Below are 21,474 nucleotides of genomic sequence, written 5' to 3' on the forward strand. Positions count from 1 at the left end.
CTTTAAAAATGAGCGTAACCTTGTGCTTTCCTGAAGGGATCACGGTGAGGATTGAAATGACATGAACACACATATAGAAAATGCGCTGCATGGCTGAGCGCCAGGGAAGAGTGAGCACCACACGAGGGGGGCTATTGTTAGTACTGCTATTAACAGGGGGCTTCAGAGGGACCAGGCTCTGGGCTGCAGGCCCTGGGGGCAGTTATGGGCCTGCTTTAAGCAGGTCCTTGCAGAGGCCCAGTATCTTCCTCAATTCCCCGGCTGGGGAAATGGGAGCCAGTGCAGTCCCTGATGGAGCTTTTGCCGTTGTGTCCTGCCCCATTGGAGCTGCTCCTGGAGTCCTCCCAGGGATCCAAAGGGATGTGGAACGTCTTTCCTCCTTCCAATTCCCTTCTCTCCCTCCTCCTGGGCTCAGGGCACTTCCTGGTGAGCATCACAGTGGTCTGGAAAGGAAGTGCCCACCTAAGGTGCTTGCTTCTGGGGTCCCCAACCTTCTCCCCATCAAAGTCACTTGGATTGGAAGGCAACCCTTTCATTGAGCTCCTTGAAATATTTATTCTACCACAGAGCTCCCCAGGCTTTGCCAGTTCCTACATGGAACAGCGGAACAGCATGAATGTGGGAGTAGAGGAACTGGGCAGGATGCCCCTCTCCAGCTCTGACCAGCTGTGTGACCTTAGGTAGGTCTCTGGACATCTTTCAGTTTCCACCCCAATTGATTCACGGACTCACTAGGGACCTGCAATGAGCATAAATGTACTCACATTTATGTGCCCCATAAATGTGCCACAGCCAACATTTTTAGGGGCACAAATGACCACCACATGCTCATTAATATAATGTAGAGACTGGCAATATGGGGCATATGATCTGGAATCGGGGTGGGGTCTGTGATGTCATCAACAGCCCACTGGAGTCCCTGGACATTTGTTACAACTGAGCAAAATCAATCAGGCTGTCATCTTGGTGAACTTGTGCAAATCTGTACCCCTACAGGGGGAAGGGGATTGACTTCCTTAGAATTTTTAAAATCTTGGAAACAGGATTTACACAAATGCTTGGCAACTGTGGGTCTGGTTCTACACCCTTATTTCCATGTTTCTAGGGACCCCCTCTGAGCTCACGCAGAGAGCCAGCGTGAGGCAGAAGGTCCTTTCTTCATCCATCTGACCCTCATTCTTCCCTGTTTGTTAGGCCTGGCCTCAGACCCAGGAGATGGAACAATGAGCCCAATCAGATGCAGGCCCTGCCCTCATGGAATTTATGGTCTAAGTGAGACAGAGATTAATTGGTCATAAGAGTAAATGTAAAATTATATGGCCAGATGGTTTTCTTTTTTGAAATATTAATCTTCCTGCCTTCCCTGGCATTTCCTCTTCCTTTATGGGGCGGTCGCAGTCAGAACATTCACTGCCATAGGGCACGGATGACCCAGTGGAAGTCAGAAGTCACTTCTTGCCTTTTGAGTGTCCAAACTGAAGCTCGGGTGTGTGTGGTGGGGGAAGGTTATGGGGGTGGAAAGAGCTAGGCGAAGATAAGGGATGATCTGAGTCCCCAGACCAGGTGAAGTCTCCTGGGCTGGGGGAAGGCAGAGTGAGGGGAGGGGCATTGCTGGGTGGGCATTGGAGACAGGCCATATGCTCACTTGGGGTGCCCCTGCTCCCACATAAAGAGGCCTGGAGGACTTGGGAATAGGGAAGACCTGTGTACCATCCCAGCCAGAGGAGCACAGACCCCAGGGTGATTTGGAGCAGAGTGTCGGGGCAGCTTTGAGTCTCCTGAGGCCAGGCCAGCTCTTTCACCTACCAGCTGAGGTTCACTCAGAGACACCTGGGGGTCAAAGATCTCCCCTCACCTCTGCTGCTGGGTCCATCCTGGACTACCAGGTAAGCTGTGCACCTTCTATTTGGGGAGCATATGTTCCTCTAAGTTTCACTATTTTTTTTGACAAAAGCATATTAGCTGCTCTGGCTCTTTTAGCTCAGCAGAACCCGGCACTGTTCAGCAGTTCTGACAAACTGATGTCCTGTGGGTTCCATCACTCACCCCTCTTAGCTGCCCATGTTTGCCATGTGGAACCTGGAGGTCAAGTACAGGGAGGGAGAATGAAGGAAGTATGGCCTCGACTCTCAGTTACAAGGTCCTCCACTGTCCCTGGAGCTGGGCCACGATCTAAGGCCTACCTTCCAGATGCAGAGAGCACTGGAGTGGGAGTCAGCAGCATAGATAAGCCTAGTCATGCCCCTGGTTTGACCAAGTGACCTGAGACAAGTTCTACTCTCTCTCTGTGCCTTTTTTTTTTTTTTTTTTTTGATAAAACAGGGGCAGTGTTGGTGTGGTCAATGAGATAAAAAAATTCAAAATGACCAAGTCTCATCCTCATAATGAAAATAGGACTATTGAACATTACTGTGCTCTGAGCCAGGCACCGTGCTAAGAGGTGGCTCAGATGATCTCCGTTCTCTCTCCATATCCGATATGCCTATGACATTATCGTTATCTTTCTCATACAGAAGGGGAAACTGAGGCACAGAGAACTCAAGGACACTGCTGAAGATCACATACATTTGGCAAAACTGGAATTCAACAGTGGGCTGGCAGGGCCCACCCTCCCGCCCTGTTCTATACTGGATGGCAGTTCTGGGGCTTGCTCCGTAGGGTGGGGCTGAGCAGGACCCTGAGGTCACCTCACCCACTCAATGCACAGAGAAGGAAACTGAAGCTCGGAGGGTGGGGATGGACTTTTTAAGATTCCAACAGTCCAGACACCACACTGATAGATGGAAAATGTCGAACACTACACGTAGCATTGGCCACATGTATTTGAATCCACAAAAAAGGATTTTCTGAGGATGTCAAAACTTGCCCAAGAAGACTGAAAAGTGCAGGTTCTAGGGAGATCTGTGGTAAGGGGAAGGGAATGTGTGTGTGGGTCTTTGAGTACCGTTCTGCACTGCCCAGAGCAGAGGAACAAAACAGAGCTGCTGCTTCCTTCACTGGCCTGATCTGAATCTAAGATTGGGTCCTGCAAAAGGAGCCAGAGATGAGTGCCAGGGTGTGGGATTCAGCTGCTCCCTGGAGTGCTGTTTCCAGTAATGATGCGTCTGAAGCAACCCCAGTCCCCACCAATAGGGGATTGGTTAAATACACCTCTGTGGTTTTGTTGGGTTCTGCAATATTGACAACCATTAAAAGTGACATTTTGGAAAAAGTGTGTGGCATATAGAATGTATTCCTAGTAAAAAGTTAAGACCAACGTAGGTTACAACACAGGGTGTGACATCTGATCTCAAAAGTGTTAAAAAATATAGTATGTACACGGATTATGGTTTATTTTCACTTTGCATTTTCTTGCAGTTGCCAAATTCTGTGAAACATATATGGCTCTTGTAATCAGATCGCCCTCGCATTCTGCCATCATTCTGCTATTTTCATAAAATGGGGAGAGGGCACCTCAGCAGAGAGGGGGGCTCTGTTCCTACATTGCTTGAGAGCCTGGATGGACACTATTCATGAGGAAGGGAGGCTACTTGAGCAATAGATGGCGGGATGGTCATGTCCACTGCCTGTTCTGGGGCCTCTGAACCCTCAGCCAGGCTCAGGAGTGTTTTCCAAAGCGAAGGACTAAGCCCCAGCCCCACCTTGGCCCATCTGCGAGGTGCCAGGGCAAGGGCAGGAAGCAGAACCACCATTTAGTTCCCCGGGGAGGTGTCTCCGAGAGGTGCCCTCTGTCAGGCTGGCTTATTCATTTATTCATTCAGCAAAAATCTCCTGAGCACCTACTACGTGCCTGGTGCTGATCCAGGTGCTGGGAATATAGTGGTCAGTAGAACAGCAACCTTGTCGTCCTCATGGAGCTCATGTTCATACGACACAGACAACAAGCAAATGAATAAATATGTGGAGTAATGGCAAATGGAAAGGCACAAGAAGACAGGGAAGGACAAGGGTGGCACTTCGGGGTGGGCTGAACAGGGAAAGCCCCTCTGAGGAGGTGGCATTAAGCCGCCAGCTGAAGGTGCCAGCCATGTGAGTACCAGGATGGAGAGTTCTAGATCAAGGGAATGAAAGTGCCAAGGCTCTGGGGCAGGAGTGTGAGTGGTGTTTGAGGACCAGCAAGGGGAGGCAGTGAGGCCATGGGGAGATGGCAGGGAATACGATTGCGGGGGCAGGGACTGGGAGGCTAGATCATCGGCTGTGTGGGAGATGGACAGACACCGTCTTCTGTGCTGAATAAGATGGAGCTTCTAGGAGGCTTTCAGCAGAGGAGTCACCACCAGACCTGACTTCTGTTTGGCCCCGTGGCCTTGGCTGGGCGTAGCAGAGAGGACACTGCTACACCCGCTCGAGGCAGCGACAGCAGCGGCTGAAACACATGGTTGGAAGCAGTTGGATTCAGGATTATTTTGAGGCAGATCTGAGCGCTCAGGGCCTTCCCTCCATACTGGCCGGCTCCTGGGCCCCAGCTTTCAGGTCATCCCCCAATCTCTGCCTCCTGGAGGCTGAGGGGTCTGGGAGGCCTGGGGATCTTGGGTCCACTCTCTTTGGGGAAGGGGCTGAGTGGGACCTGGGGTGGTGGTGGAGGAGGTTGGGCTGCAAGACCAGGCCTTCAGTCACGGCCTTGGTGGGGTGCTCACTGCCCTTTCTCATTAGTTGCCAAAATAAACTCCTTCCCTGGGGCAAGGAGGGCAGGGCGTGTTGGGAGGGATGCCAGGCACACACACTGGTTCATTCATTCAACAAATACTTATTGAGCACTTACTACACGGGAACAGCTGTGAACAGACAGAACTCCTTGCCCCCCCCCCCAAGCTGAGCTCCCATTTGAGCAGAGGGAGAGACACTAAACAAGCAAACAGTAGTCAGTCGGATGACAGCGAGTGCTGAGGAGAAAAACAAGGCGAGGGCTAGGATTGCAGCATGCCCACCGAGAGGGGGTCTTCTGTCCCTGTTTCACTTTTCTTATTTTCCATAGCACGTATGTCCTTTGAATATTCTAGAAATATTTATCTATTATGTGTAGAGTTTTCCTTCTGCACCCCCCACTGTGCCCTGCACTGGAAAGGAAGTCCCATAAAGGCTCTTTATGGAAGTGGTTCTCTGCTGTCACCCCAGTGCCTAGAAGGGCACATGGGAGCACTAAAGGCATAGCTTTTGAATGAGTGATGCAGGCCCCCTTACTGAGACCAGTGACTTTAGCAAGATGGCGAGGGAGGGTCCTCTTCACCTTCCACCCAGGAACCCAGGTTGGGTGTTGGCAGAGGGTGGGAGGGCACAGCCCAGATTACATTGTACAAGTTGTCCATAGATCCTAACAATCCCACCCACCACAGTGCCCAGTTGGCAGGACAGAGCCCACCCCCAGGAGCAAGGACAAGGCTTTTAGTGCAGCATTATGGGCTTCAGATCCTTCAGGCCAACAGCTTTTGTCCTGCTTCAGAGAGCGAGAGACTGTCTTAGTCCATTTTATGTAGCTGTAACAGAATACCTGAGACAGGGTAATTTATAATGAGCTGAAATTTATTTGGCTTACAGTTCTGGAGGCTGGGAAGTCCAAGGTCAAGAGGCCTGCATCTGGCAAGGGCCTCCTTGCTCTGTCATCCTATGATGGAAGGTGAAAGGGCAAGAAAGTATGTCTGCAAGAGAGAGGAAGGGGGCCAGGCTCATCCTTTTATCAGGAACTCACTCCCTCAGTAACTAACCTGGTCCTGTAATGATGGCATTATTCCATTCATCAGGCCAGATGTGACTTAATCACCCTTCTTTTCTTTTTTTCCCTTTCCTTCCCCTCCCTCCCTCCCTCCCTTCCTTCCTTTCTTCCTTCCTGTCTCTCTCTCTCTTTCTTTCTTTCTGGCAGGGTCTTGCTCTGGCTTCTAGGCTAGAATGCAGTGGTGTCATCTTACCTCATTGCAATCTCAAACTCTTGGACTCAAGTGATCCTCCTGCCTCAGCCTCCCCAGTAGCGGTAGCTGGGACTACAGGTACCTGCCACCATACCCAGGTAATATTTCTATTTTTTTGTAGCAATGGGATCTTGCTCCTGCTCAGGCTGGTCTCAAACTTCCGGCCTTAAGCAATCCACCCGCTTTGCTTTCCCAAAGTGCTAAGATTACGGGCATGAGCCATTATGCATGGCCCTAATCACCTCTTAAAAGTCCTACTTCCCAGCGCTGTTGCATCAGAGATTAAGTTTCCAACACACGAACTTTGAGGAACACATTCCGACCATAGCAGAGGGGTGGGTCTCTTGGTACTCCTTTGGTACTTGGTATTCATTTTTGATATTCATTCATTATTCATTTGATAGTCATTCATTCGAGAGCGTCTTAGCCATATTACTGCGTGGTTTGGTGTGTGATAGAGGCTTGAGCTAGCCGGTTGTCGGGTTGACCCTTCTCCCTGTCCTGTTCATTCCAGCAGTCCCTATTGCCCTCGACCGTGGAGTTGTCATGGAGGTGCAGAAGGAGGCACAACGAATCAGACCCCGTCCGTTTGGAAGATGTACCACTCGCGCGTGCGGCGCGGCGGCCTACGGCTGCACCGGAGTCTGCAGCTGTCGCTGGTTATGCGCAGCGCTCGAGAGCTCTACCTCTCAGCCAACGTGGAGGCCCACCAGCCGGAAGCACCCTTTCGGCCAGCCCACTCCTCTGACCCTCTCCTGAACTCGCCGCGGGAAGCGGGAGCCGGAGCCCTGGACGGTGAGCAGCCCTCCCTGGAGCCCATGGGCACGCAGGAGGCGCCGAGAGCTGAGGAGGTCTCTGGCTGTGGTGCCCCGCGCCCCGCGCCCCGCCAAAGGGAACCACAAGCGGCGGAGCAGCAGCCTTAGTGACGGAGGGGACGTCGGACTGGTCCCAAACAAGAAAGCCCGTCTGGAAGAAGAGGAGGAGGTGGAGGGGGTGTCATCGGAGGTCCCTGATCGCCTGCAGCCCTCTCCAGCCCAAGCTGAGGGCGCCTTTCCTACCCTGGCTCGCGTCCTACAGAGGCGCTTCTCCCACCTCCTGAATTGCAACCCAGTGGCGCCCCCGACGGCGCCGCCCGCCTGCGAGGCAAAGACGGCCTGCCGCCCGGCGGACAATCTCCTGAACGTGCTCGTGAGGGCCGTGGTGGCCTTCTGAAGATCCCGAGCAGCGCTACCAGAGCCCAGAGCGCGGGTCGAATCTTTGGCCCAAGTGCACAGACCCGAGGCGAGCCCCCTGCTCCCCTGGGGGAGCGCCCGCGGTAACTGTGGAGAGAAGCCGTCGCCGCCGCTGGGCTGTTGAGAGGCCCGGAGAGGAACTCTGTCCCCAGGGAGCCGTCGCCTGACGTGTACAGCAGCGGCAACGAGAAGTCTGAGCTACGGGCGCTGGCGCCTCCCACGGAGACCTGCCGCGCCCACAGGTGCTGTCTTAACCGACTGGGACGTGAACCTTTCCCTTTCTTTCTGGACTGGGAAAGGGAAGCCTTGGTTCTTTCATCTCCTCAGGGTCGGACTTTATTTTTTTTACTGGGGGCTGTGTTGCTCCTTCAAGGATTATCAATAGTTGGTGTTTGCATTTCCAGCCTCGGAGAATTCCAGGCACCCCCCTTCCCCTTCCACTGACATTCTTGTGCAAGGGGTTATCTTATCGTTGCGTCATGGGGCAGACGTGGGGAACTTCCTGCTGCCTTGAGTGGGCGTGGGGCCTGGGAGGAGGTTCTGGGGTGTGAGCCTACCCTGGGAGTGGGAGGAGAGTGGCGCGAGTCACTTGGCCCGGGCATGCTGCTGGTTAGTTGCCTTGCGCTCCTGAGCCTTCGGGTGGGAGCAGTGGGGTTTGATATTCATTTTTGATATTCATTCATTATCAAATGGTAATTGGTACTTGGTACTCCTTCCCTGAGTTTCCTCCATTTGATGTACCTGCTTCATCCATATTTAAGATCCATAATTAGGAAGCAAGGGCCGATAGGCCCAGTGAGACCCTAATACCTCCCTGAACTTCCTCAGTGTGCTGCAGGGATACTGGGACCTAGGTCCCAGCTGAGAGACTGAAAGTTGGGTGGAGGCATGGGTGGGAGCCTGAGAAGTGAGTGAGTAGGGAATTAGGGAAACAGCAGCCGGCTTAGAGCCAGGTCTGAAGACTTTGTACCACTGTGTCTGCTGGTCTAAAGCAGGGTTTCCCAACAGAGAAAGAGAAGTGTTTTGTGATTAAACCTTAAGTTAAAGACAATTAAAATGGGTTATCTCCTGTGGGACTTCTCAGGACTTTTATTGATTCTCTAAGAACAAATGAAGCATTTTCCAAACTCTTATTCATGGTACCCCCTTTTCAGGGAGGATCTTGAAGGATGGGGGGCCCTCTGAATACTCTTTGAGAAATGCCGGGTTTTGTTGATAGCTATCTAAGAGGCTTCCTTCTTGCCCCCTCCCTTTCTCCATCTTTCTTCTCTGCTAAAATAGCTTGTATAATGCAAACACGCCGTTAAGTCACAGAAAAACACTTACCTTGCACAAGGTGGGCACTGGGGAGCCATTCAGCTGCGCAGTGTCACTAGGAAATCAAACCTCACTCGGCACTCAAGGCTCCAGCCTGGCTCCAAATATAGCACCCAAGATTGCCCTGGCACCAGGCGGCTTCCTGATTCAACCAGACTCCGCTCCTCCATGACAGCTATGAGCATGCCCGCTTCCAAGCCTTAGCTTTGGCTAGAATAGTCCTCTCTCCTCCTCTTTGCCTTCTCTAGGTAGCCTTCCTTGACTACTTCAACCTTGCTTCTGAAGCCCTTGAAGGTGGTATCAGAAAGAAACAGAAGGTGAGAAGTTCTAGATGTTAGTTTTACAGGACTGTAAAGCACCCTCTATTATCCGGGAGACTATAACTAAGGGCACCCAACAGAAACAAATTCATCAAGAACTGAAAGGGAGATCCAGCCACCTCAAGAAGATTGACTATAGGGTCTCGGTTTTCTTAGGAAAACCCCTACAATATTTCCATGACACGTAATCTCACTTTGCCTGATTATAGGCTTGTCCTTGGCTGATTCAATTTTTCCTCTTAAAATTCCAAACATAAACCAAAGTAGAGAATAGTATAATGTTAGTTCAGACAGTTAGCACCCCGCTTCCCCAAGTATCAATCTTGTTTCATTTCTGTATCTACCCACTGCCTTGTATCATTTGGGGGCAAACCCCAGACTCCATATATTCTATCCATATTTATATTAGTACACTTCCCTATTTTTTTACATAACCATAACATCATTATCCCACTTAATTAGCCATAAGTCCCCAAGATCATCCAATAGCCTGGGATTGTTCACATGGTTGTTTTATATGTGTCTTGATTTTATTTATTTTTTTAGTTTGTTCAGTTGGGATCCAAATGAACTTGGTTGGTATGTCTAAGTCTCTTTGGGTCTACAATTTCTATTTCTTTCTTTTGAAAATGTTTTTTGTTAAAGAAAGCAGATGCTTGCGCAATGTTTTCGCACAGGGAAGACATCACTAATTGCATCCCCTAAGTGACTTCTGATACCTTCCTCGGTCCTCTGTATTTATTGTAAATTAATTCTTAGTTTTTGAGGCTTGGTCACATTCGGATTTGGCTTTTTTAGTAAGACAACCTCACAGTGCTGTGTGTTTCCATCAGGAAGCACATAATATCTCCAGTTAGGATGCTGAAAAGCTATATCCATTAATCCATTAGTGGGTTGCAAAACGGTGGGGTTTCAATTCTGTCATCCCTTTTTTGTTTATTAACTGGAATACTTCTAAAAAGAGAAATGTCCCCTCATTTGCAATTCAGATACCCAGTGGTACAGTTTGTGTAGGAAAGGTAGGATAAAATGCTTGATTCTTTTTCTTTATTTACTAATTACATTTTAATGGAGTCATACAAGCAGTTAACTCTTGTAGAGCATGTACAGATCACCAAATGTTTTATCAACACCATCTCATTTAATTATCACAACAGCCTTGTGAGGTAGACACGGCAGATGGTGTTTTAATCTTTTATGTATTTATTTTCTGGTAGATGAGAGAACAGAAGTCCAGAGAAGGTAAGCAACTTACCCAAGCTCAGAGAGTTACTAGCACCAGCCCATCCTTGCCAAATTACAGGGGCCCTAACCCAGAGCCTGACACTTTCTCTAAATGTGAATTAACTAATTTACTTCTCAAACAACTGTAAGAGACAGGCAGGGATGGTCGCTGTTCCCATTTTACAGATGAGGAAGCCTGAGGCCCAGAGACGTTAGCTAAATTGCTTGAGGTCATATGATGATAACAGGGATTACTATTTATTGAGCACTTCTTGTGTACCAAATGCCTTGCTGGGGGCTTAAGCACAATACAGCATTCTGCTGTCTGCTGCACTCTATGTTATGGCCACATGTCAGGCATATTTTCTCTTTGTAGCAACCTTACATTACAGATGAGAACACTGAGGCTCAGAGTGACTGCGTCACACTCCCAAGAGGCTGGGCTCCAAGCCAGTTCTGTTCTGCATTACACTATCTCCAGCCCATGGGCTTCAACTTGATCTAAGACTTTCTGACCTGTATCTGAGCCGCCTCCTCCCTGCAGTGCCCAACACCCACAGTGTCTGACCAAGAAGAGAAAACTTTTCCTGTGGGTGATTAGCTGCCTCCCGGCTTATCTGCCCTTCTATTACCGCAGGCTGCTGTGTTTGGCTTTAATTGACAAGAGGAGAGAGGGCTGACACAAAAAAGGAGGAAACCTCATTATGTGAGAAAAGAATTAGTGGTTTTAGTGATTCCACAACATCCCCAGATGTAGCTGGCTCTGCCTCTAATTGCTTGTCTCCACTGATTTTTTCCCCAGAACCAGAATATTAAGCCTATTTACCAGCACAGCAGATGGAAAGGGCTCAGGACCTCTTGGCCTAGCAGGGAGGGGCAGGAGGGCCTCTGCAAGGCTGTGAGGGACACCGGGACAGCCCTGCTGCGCTGAGAGGCCTACTTCTGAGTGATGAGAGACATCATCACTAGGCCCTAAACCATGTTGGCCTCAGTAATGCTTGCAACCCTGGGCTAATGATGCTCCTGCTGCAGGCTAGCACGAACCGTCAAAAACGGGTGTCTTTCGAGATGTGCTCTCTTTCCTAATGAGATGCGGTGGCCTGCTTCCTGCGCGGACAGAGGCCCTCTTGGAGATGGGGAAGAAGACAGGAGGAGGAAAAACAAGAATCCAATTAAACCCTCAATTCGAGCAGAGTAAATGAATTTGACTTTAGGTGATCAAGGGGGAGAAAACTTCTAATTAGACACATGGCAATCCCGGGGCTCAGCACACTCGTGACCCGCCCCCGTCACTTTTTAGATAAATGTTAAGGATTAGAATGGGATGTAATTAAAATCCGTCAGTCCCATACAGTGGCTGCTGGTGGGGTTTGGTGACAGCTTGCTCACCTACTCTCCCTTGTCATCAGCTCCCTCCTCCTCCAAGCTCTTGTGCTCTGATTGGCTCTTTTGGCCAGACAATCCCCTTCCAGCAGGAAAAAGGCTGGGGTGGGAGGGGCATCCCTGGGGTGTACCCTTCTTCAGAGGCCTAGAGGGGGTTGGGGAGCAGAGCTTCTCCGGCCTAGGCAAACTGGCCAGAGGCTGCAGACTGGAGGACCTCAGACGAAGCCTGGCCTACAGAGGAGTTAAAGAAAACTGAAATGCATTTATGGCCCTACAAACTCTGGATATTTCATATAAATGTTTGAATTTTCTGGTTTTTTTAGAAAAATTAAAGATCTGGTAATGCTGGGCCGGTATTCTCATCCAGCAACAGTTGGCTGTGGTTGAATAGTGGCTGCCCATTTAGATAAGATGCTGGGACACGGCTTACTACATCCCCAATCTGGCCTGATTTGCTCATCTGCTGGCCTTTGAGAGGGCGAGTCACCAGTGTGCTCAGCCCCAGCATTGCTGTGTCTAATTAGAAGTTTCCTCCCTGTTGGGATCTGAGTTTTGCAAGCTCTGATCTGGGTCTTCAATCTCCAGGTGAGGGGAGGTACCCAAAGGTCTACTCTGAACTGCCACCCCCACACCTTGGTTTATGCTGCCTCTGTCTGGAAAGCCCTTCCTCATGTGGGATGTAAGCATCCTTCAAGCCTCTGCTCGAATGTCACCTCATCCAGGAAGAGTGGCATGTCTCTCTGCTCTGGCTTCTGAGAACCTCCGTGTCCCTGTATGGCACCTCTCTGGTGTGTGATGGTGAATCTATCTGCCCCGGGAGGCTGTGAGCTCCCTGAAAGCAGGGTCAGGCCCAATTTTCTCCCTTTCCCTTCAAGTGCTCAGCATAGGGCCTGGTCCAGGGGAGACACCCAGTGAATATGAATGGAAGGGAGCTGAGCATATGCTGGGGCAGGACCTTGGTCTCACATGGGAGTGATCAAGTCCATCTCCAGCTCTTCACCAGGTCATCTTTGAGTCTCCCTTGGCTCCCTTTCTCAGGCCCCAGTTTGCTTTGCTGGAGATCATTTATGAATTTTACAGAAAGGTGTTTGGGAATTAACATATGACCACAGCCAGGGAATTCATCCCACAGTGCAGGAGGAGAAGAAATACCTAACATGACAGAAAGATGTGCTAATGGTGCGATTTCAATCACAGAACCACTGGTAAGTCCATGGGAAGATCATTTTTGAAAGTGATGTCTACCAAGGGACACATGGACTATTCGGTGACCTATGGCCAATCTATTTCCCCTACTTGGTTACCTCCCAATGTCACAGGTCAATTCACCCGACCTACCTGAGCTTCAGTGTCCTTGTATCAGAAATGGTGATGACAATACCTTCTGCACATTTCTTAAAGAGTGAAACTTTCCCCATGACCCAGCAATTCCACTTCTAGATATCTATCAAAGAAGAATGAGAACATACACCCCCACAAAAACTGCAACACAAATGTTCATACTAACATTATTCGTAATAGCCCCCAAATGGAAACAAGAACATCTGCTTGTGAATAGATAAACACGTCGGTATATCCATACAGTGGAATACTATTCAGCCATAAATATAGAGTGAAACATGAATGAACTCCAAAAACATCATGCTGCATCAAAGAAGCCGGACACTAGATACCACATATTGTTTGATTCTTTTTATATTGAAGTGTACAAAAAAGGCAAATCTACTGAGGTGGACTGGTGGTTGCTTGGGGCAAGCAGTGGGTAGGAACAGGTATTGACATAAATGGGCACAACAGATCTTATTAAAGTGCCGAGACTTTGCTAAAGCTGATTGATGGAATGGTTATAAAACTTGGTAAATTTACTGAAAATCATGCATTGTAAACTTGAAGCAGGTAAACTTTATGAAATGTGAAATATTCCTCCACGAAGCTGTAAAAAATTTCCTCCTGAACAGAGTGGCAACAAGATTCCCATGAGAAGACACACAGGGTACCTGGTTTCATCTTTGGCACATTCCTGGTGCTTCATAAATGTTAGTTTTACATTTTTCCTCAGCCCAAGCTGTCTTTGGCTAAGGGTGGTTTCAATGATTGGGACAAAAGTTTGTGATTTCTAGGTTTTGTTTGAGGCACTGCCTTAAGGACACTGTGTTTGACACTCTAGGCCTCACCTCTCCAGGCCCCGGTAGCCACCAGGACCATTGGTCCTTTTTCTTGAAGGCCTCCACACCTGCCTCTTCCTGTGGGCTTTTCTATCCTGACTCTTACTAACTCTTTTCTAGGCAATTGTGACAACTTCTGGCCAGACCTCCTCCTTGCCATAGGGTTCCTCCTCTTCCTCATTTGTCCTGCACAAGCTTGCAGGCTGCTCTTAAAGAGTGCCTGCACTCCCAAACCTTCACTGGCTCTCCAGTACCTGAAAGAGAAAGCCGAAGCCACCACCTGCAGGTTCTGCAGCTGGGCTCCCTCTACTCTCTGACTTCGCTGTCTCCTGCTCCACCTTAAAATGATTTTCTCCCTGGCCCCCGAACTAACTTTCTGTGTTCTGACTCTGCACTTTGGCCTATGCCATCCTCCTGGCCAACTGTCTTTCAGCAGCCCCAGGCCTGAGGGTCACACCCTCCTCTCAACATGAACATTAGGGACAGACGCTCATTCAGGCCCAGGGAGGGGCTTAGGAGCTAAGCAGACCCAGCTGCTTCTGGACCTGAATTTCCTGCTCAGCAGCCAGGACACCTACAAGCAGGCTCAGGTCCAATTTTTCCTGTCTGCCTTCAGGTGCTCAGCACAGGGCCTGGCCCAGGGGAGACACCCAACAAATGTGAGTAGAAGGGGAACAACCCTTGGTCACACACGGGAGTGATCAAAACCATCTCTGCCTCTCACCAGGTTGTCTTTGTACCTCTCTTACCCCCCTTTCTCAGGCCCTAGCTTGTTTGCTGAGCCTGTAAGTTGGGGTCTGACTCCAGACAGCAGTCCAGCCCTGACACCATATGCTTACCACTGCTCAGCAAAGCTTCTTGGGTGGGGATGAACAGGGATGCAAATGTAGACAGACCCGAGTGCAAAGCCTTTCTCCACTTGATAGCTGTGTGGCCTTGGACAGGTTACTTGACTTCTCTGTGTCCTGCCATTCTCATCTGTACACTGGAGATAGATAATACTACTAACCACAGAGGTTGCCAAGATAAGACAAGGACATATAGTTCAAATTCTTTATGTGGTGGGGTAGGATTCAATACACAGTAGCTTTTCCTCATGAGCTCAGCCTGGTCCCTGCTGTCCAGAAAGAGGTGAGATGACCTTTAAAGATAGTGTCTTACAGTAGAAACTTTGCTCAGCCCCTCCCTCCTCTGAGCCTCAATTTGCCCTTCTGGAGAGAGGACAGGGCCATGTGGTGTTGGCCTAGCTCTCTCCTAGCTCTGGAGTTTCAGGGTTGCCCTTGGTAGCCTTTGCCTCTCCCCTGACACACCTGCCCCCATCCCTTCAGATCCCAGCCACCCCGCAGGGCCCTGAGCAAGTAAAACAAGCCAACGAGGAAATAAAGACCTGACTGAGCCCGTAGCCTTGACCCAAGGCCGTGCTGTTGGGGAGGCAGCCAGGCCTTCTTATGGACAGAGACATTTAAGCCCTTTGCACGTAGGGACTGCATGGAATAGAGCTGCCTATTCCAACTGTGGCCAACAGCCACACTGCCCCAGCCTGCCCAAGACCCCAGCGGCCCAGAGCAGATGGCTTCTCTCAGAGTCTAATTACCCACCTGCTCAGAGTCCTAGGCAGGCTCTTACCGCAACAGTCATCGTCCATTTTCCTTGCCCAAGTTCACTATTGCCCTGGACAGGAAGCAGAGGAAAGAAGGAGGGTAGTGGGCAAGCTGACCCATCAAGGAGGAGGCCAATAGATTGGACAATGTCCCAGGAACCCTCCCCAAAGAACGTGTTTGTTTGGGAGCAGGTGCTCAGCTCTGCAGTCAGGTGCTGCTTGCTCAAACACTTTGGGCCTCTCTCTTGCTGACTCAAATAGTTGTCCTGTTAATCTCTTCCTCCTGAGATGGGGAAGTGGCTATCAGAAAGGAGCTGGGGTGTAGCTGATAGGAAAGTTCAATCCCTGCCTGAGCAAGTCCTTCTATCATGGCACTGGTCATGCTGCCCGATGACCATGGTTTCCATGTCTGTCTTCCACCAGCCTGGGTGCCTGAGAAGGCTGGACTGTGTCTGATTACATCTACTGTCCCCAGTGCCCTGCACACAGCATGGCACATAGCTGGTGCTCAATATTTGGGTGCTGAAATAAAAAGAAATTGATGGCAAAAGACTGAGTGAGTGTTTATTTTTCTTTCCTCTCAGGTTGTGATTGATGGCTACTCCTTGGCAAAGTTGATATGAATGAAGTTTGTTTCAGAGCCCTTCCCACTTCCTGTGTGCTTTTCACTCTTCAGTTGGTATCATCTGTCTTCTTCTAGTATCAGTCAGCTACCACGGAGAAAATGATTGGTGTATCTAATTTATACTAAAGTGAAAATGACTGACAGGACTATCTGTCATTTTTTTACATTTCTATAATGGACAGTCTCTAATCCATAGGCATGAAACTTAATGGCCCAACTATAGGCAGTCCTGTGCTTCTACTGGTACCCATGTTTTTCCTTCTCTCACCCTCTTATGCATTTTTGGATCTACTACATGCATAATTCTGTGGCTCTTCAGAACTTCAGAGGTGGTCCCAGCCACTCAATATGGGGTGAGACAGATGGGCCTCCACCCTCTGCTTATAAAAGCCAATGATAGGCAGCACAAGTCGTGGGGAACTCACTACCTTAAAGGCAGACCATTCTTTGCTCCAACTGATATTGAAACTCATATTAGCCCATTTCGCCCTTCCCTCTGGAGTCAGAGTCAAACAGAGTACATTTTTCCCCTTTCACAAAATAGGCCTTCCTCTAAATAAGGAGCTTCAGGCTTGCTGCTCCCTGAGTATGTCCAGAATGTACTCTGCTACCTCTGAGCCTTTGCTTTCTCTCACTCTCTGTGCCCTCTGGTTTCACGGTCACTGTCTGGTCTGAGGTTGTATCTTGCTCTTTATCTGTAGAACAAATACGATGGACAGCACCCCGAGCACAATGAATTTAAGGTTTTGTACCAGCTCAGATTCTCCAAACGTCCATGGAAGAATGGGTTTGGGGAGTCCTAACTGTCCACATTAGCTAGATAATAACAGCCGAGTCACCGAGTGCTCACTCTATGCCAAGCGCTGTTAGAAGGAGGTTTTCACACATTGGGATATTTCACAAATAATCCTCACAGCAGGGCCACTGATAGGTGGGGAAACTGAGGTACTTGGCAATGTTCTCAAGGCCAAATAGTTAAAAGTAATGGAAGCAGGATTTGAACCTGGATTGTCTCACTTCATAGACTATACTCTGGCTACCAGGATCTGCTGAACATCTGAGTCTGTCACCACTGCCTGCTTGTGAGTGCATGCACGCACACACACACACATACAGGAGAAGGTCGTTCTCCGCCTGCCTGCTACAGTGGACCAGGAGACCCTGCTTCAGGATCTATCCCATAAGAAGCAACTGCCTATGGCTTTTGCACCTACATCTTGGATCCATACTCTGCGCTCAGCCAAGTCTTATCTCTTCGTTGCAAATATCCATCCCACCTTTACTTCCTGGTCAATTCCTGTTCATCCTTCAAGACTCAGCCAGCCGTCACCCTCTTCTCTATGTCCTGCTGCAAAGCCCTGAGGGGTATCCATTCTCAAGGCATCTACACACTGACTCAAAATTAGCTCCTCCAGGGTAAGGAGATCCTTCTTGTTCTCTTTTGTTCTCCAAGTTCTAGAACAGAGGCTGGCCCATAGTGGGTGCCCCATAAATGCTTGCTGAATTTAACGGAGTCATAGAACATTGGAAATGCCACTAATTTTCCAAGCCTTTGTTTTCCCATCTGTAAATTAGGAACAGCTTACACTGGTTTATCGATACTCTCCAGCGAGATTAGATCATCTGTAAATTCCAAAGACTGTGCATGTGTAACAGGTCACAGAGTTGATGATGATTCTTTGTAACAAGTACTCCAACCAACCACAAGTGCTCTTAGCCTCTGTAGCATAGCCAAGCTCTGCCAGCTGTACAAGGTTGTTGAGGCTGAAATGCGCCGGCATGTGTTATACACTTGGGAGACATCCGGACAGAAGGACTGTCCGGATGTCTTGGAAGGCAACCTGCTTCCAAAGTCTTGGAAGGCAACCTGCTTCAGCTTGGACAGGAAAGGCCACCCTGAGCAGGAGAATTCTACTCCTTTCCTTTTGAGATGGAGAAGAATAAAGAAGAACAGAAAGTGAGACAGAGAGAAAGTCTTATCACTCTGTGGTCCCAACATCCCCAAACACAGGTGCACACACATGCGACAAATGTCCTGGGCAACTCTGGGGATCAAGAAGCTTGTTTCAGCCAGAGGAATTTCAACCAGAAACTCATGAGCACAAAGAAGAAGACATGAAGGCTTTTGATGCCAAACTCGCCTGAAGTCACAGCACCGGAGCATCTGGGTATGTCTGAGCTGGAAGAGACGATCTGCGTGCAAGCCCAGAGAGGCTAACCAGAGGCTCCCACACTGCCTGCTGATCACCTTCCATCTCTTCGTCCTGAGACCCTCCTCGGGACACATGGCCTCCCTCCTCAGAGCCTCTCCTGCTATTTCCTGGGGGTGAGAGCAGAATTTCACTTTATATTTAACCAAAGGAATGAGGCCTCTTTTTAAGTGCTTTATAAATGTCAGCACATTTAACCCTCATAACGATCCAATGGACCCCATTTTACACATTAGGAAACTGAGGTCCCACCTGGTGAGTGACACAGCTGGGATCCTCCCCAGATGGGGCATTCTCCTCCAAGCACCGGAGAAGAGGCTGGGCCAGGTTGCACATCTGACCGGCCAGAGCAGTAAGGGAAGCTGTGCCCTGGTGGCCCCACCAAGCCTTGGCAGATTCAGGGCTCAAGAGAGTGTGGAGTCCGTGTAGACCTTGCTTCCCTGGCTAGAATCAGGGAGCCCTGGAAAGGTGATAGGGACCCCTGTATTCTCATGAGCCTGTGCTCAGCTGGAGCAGTGAAGGAGTAGAGGTCCTTGTGGGAAGCTGCTGTTTCCTGGGCATCCACCTGAGACAACCGGATGTCTGGAAGAGATCAAGCAAAGCTTCCAGGCCCAGAGAGCTCCCTTGGTCTCTTCTGATTACCAAGGTGTCTCCTCACCCCAGGGCCCTGATGCACCTGGTTTCTTGGCCAGAATTATTTTCCATCACCCCAGCGTCTTCTGCCCCAATATTTCCAATGCTCTTTCCTATCTCTACTTGAACATAACTTTCCCTAAATGTTGCTCTTAGCCCCCAGGTGGAGTTGCTTTTTCCTGTTGTAAATTCTCAGAGTGTCCAGAATGCTTCTCTTATAGCTCTTTAATCTCACCTGTAATTAGATGATTCATTGTGAAGTTGTAATTTTAAAAGTAGCTTTATTGACCTGCACCTGTTTAGGGTCAAAATGTGGTAAGTTTTTGACATATATAGTCATTCATTAAACCATCATCACGATCAAGATAATGAACATATACATCTTCCCTAAAAGGTTACTCATGAGTCTGTAATCCCTTCTGCTCCTGGCCTCTCCCACCATGTGCTCCACAACTAACCTGCTTTCTGGTTTGCCTTTTCCAGAATTTCCTATGACTAAAATGTTTTACAGTATATTCACTTTTTGGCTTCTTTCACGTCATAATTATTGATACTTTCTTTTTATTGCTGAGTAGTGTTTCATTGTATGAACATATCATGATTTGCATATCCATTCCTTATTGATGAATATTTGGGTATATTTCAGGTAAATAAAGCTGCAATAAGCATTTGTGATAAGTCTTTGTGTGGGTATATATTTTCATTTCTCATACATGGTTGGTATATGTTAACACTTTAAGAAAATGACACACTTTTTCCCACAGTGGTTGTACCATTTTATAAGAGAGGAAGGGGCCTGAATAGAGCTGAAGCAGTGGGAATGGGAAGAACAGGGGGAGATTCAGTGACGTAAGAGGAAGTGTGGTAGGACTTGGTGATTAAGAGAAGAATCCAGAAAGTGCCCAATTTCTGGCTTGAGGGTGGTGGCATAGGGAAGGGGGTGCACAGACGGGAGAAGCAACATGTTTGCGATGGGGATGGGGTGGGAGATGGATACATTGTGCAGAGGTTGGTTTAGAAGTACCCTTTGAAAAGATAACCCTGCAAAGTTGTGCCTTTCCTTTTCTTGGTGAACAGCCCCAGTTCCCTCTGTTGTCTCCTATGTGCATCATCAGTTTACATCTCTGAACACTCTCCTTATCTGCATCCCCCCAAGTCCTGCTGCCAGAACTGAACACAGGAATGCAAGGATGGTGTGATGGCAATGGGTGGAGGCCACTCTCTCTGTCCTTCTGTGGGCTGTGTTGAGTTTGCATTGGTTTTATTGACAAATGTGTTACATTCTTGATTCATCCTGAGTGCAGTTAACAAGGCTCAGTTTCTTCACTTGTGTTCTCACTAAGGGGAACCCTTACCCTATATTGGTCACTTTTAAGGTGTGATTTTAAAACTCTCTGACCTCACCTCTCACTCTAGCCACTGCAGCCGCCAGTTCCACACATGCGCCGGACAGCTTTGTGCAGGTGTAATTAGACAGAACTTGCCTCTCTGATGCTCCTTTCAGAGATGTCTGTGGGAACCCCCTGACTCATGATCAACTACAAGTACAGGGGGGCTCATGCTGGTGGACCCATCCTGGATCAGTGATGGTCAGGGCCTCATGAACAAATGCTTGACCTGGACAACGTCCCTCACAATAATTTCACGACATATTCTTGCACTGTATTTCCTCCCTTTCCACTTCACACTCCCTCTTCTGCTCTTCCATTCCCTGGGGCCACTTCACAGATAAGCTGCCTATACAAGCCTTCTCTTGGACTCTGCTTTGGGAAAACCAGGCTAAGACATCTCAGTATTTTCTAACACTTTGAGAATTGGATGAAAGTATAAGACTTTACATTTATCCAGATTACATGAACTCTGAATCCCAGATGGTCTGGTATCTAGCAAAGGGGTTAGATCAGAGGATCTGAGGGCTGATCTTGCCATGAATTTTTATTCCCTAAATGGGGGAGAAGGGTCTGGTCACTCAACAAGTCTCCTAGGGGGCCTGAACATTTTCATTTGCTTTTGGAAGCTTTTAGAAGTGTCAGGATGCTTCTTTTCCAGGCTTGACCTGGAAATTAAAAATATATATTGGTGAGCAACTCCAGCTATTCTTGTTCCTTCCCAGGTTTCTGAGCTTGAAGAAAAAACAATTTAGAGATTTGTTTTTCAGCAGAATCACAAAAAGGACACTGGAATGGCAGCCATGCGGGAGGCTGGGGAGAGGCTGCTCCCTACTGGGAAGGACATAAAGAGAGGCAGCTCATCAGAGTATGGGGAGAGGCTGGTCAGCTGCAGTAGGAGTGGAGAGACACTTGCTTCTCTTTATGTCTGGGAAATGGCCCAGGCTGTGAGGCAGTGCAGTGAGCAGCAGGCCAGCTGGTACAAAGACAGGTGGGCCTTGATGTGGGGGAGGTTAGGGTGGAGGTCTTGCACCATGTAACCCTCCTTCCTGGTGTCTATGGCAGAGGAAGGGGAAAGCACAGGGAGGCAAGCCCCAGGCATGCAAACCTCAGGAGAAAAGTCTCCAGGGCTGACAAGATAGAGTGACAAATCCTACTTGATTCACTAATGGATCAGTAACAGGGACAGGTGACCATGAGGATTTCCTTGAAGAAAAAAGAACTCAGCAAGAACATTACTTTTGAACTTGAGCTGCAACATCAGCGTTTCCCTGGGACTCTAGCTTGCCTGCCTACCCTACAGATTCTGAACTTGTGCAAGCCAATTTGTTGAAATCAATCTCACTCTCTGTTTTCCTCAGTCAGTCTCTCCCACACACTTTCTACACTCACCCACAATCCCTATTGGTTCTGTTTCTCTACCCTAATACAGGAGGATAAAATGACTAAAAAAAAAAGACAGAGGCTAGACATA

General features: G+C 48.8%; 1 pseudogene; it reads left to right on the plus strand.

The window, feature by feature from the left end:
• Nucleotides 1-6,449: 6,449 nt before the first annotated feature.
• On the plus strand, nt 6,450-7,806 carry LOC128565449 (immediate early response gene 2 protein-like; annotated as a pseudogene).
• Nucleotides 7,807-21,474: the final 13,668 nt, after the last annotated feature.

The sequence above is a fragment of the Nycticebus coucang genome, chromosome 14 (genome assembly GCF_027406575.1).
Source record: "Nycticebus coucang isolate mNycCou1 chromosome 14, mNycCou1.pri, whole genome shotgun sequence".
In the NCBI taxonomy this organism is placed as follows: domain Eukaryota; kingdom Metazoa; phylum Chordata; class Mammalia; order Primates; family Lorisidae; genus Nycticebus; species Nycticebus coucang.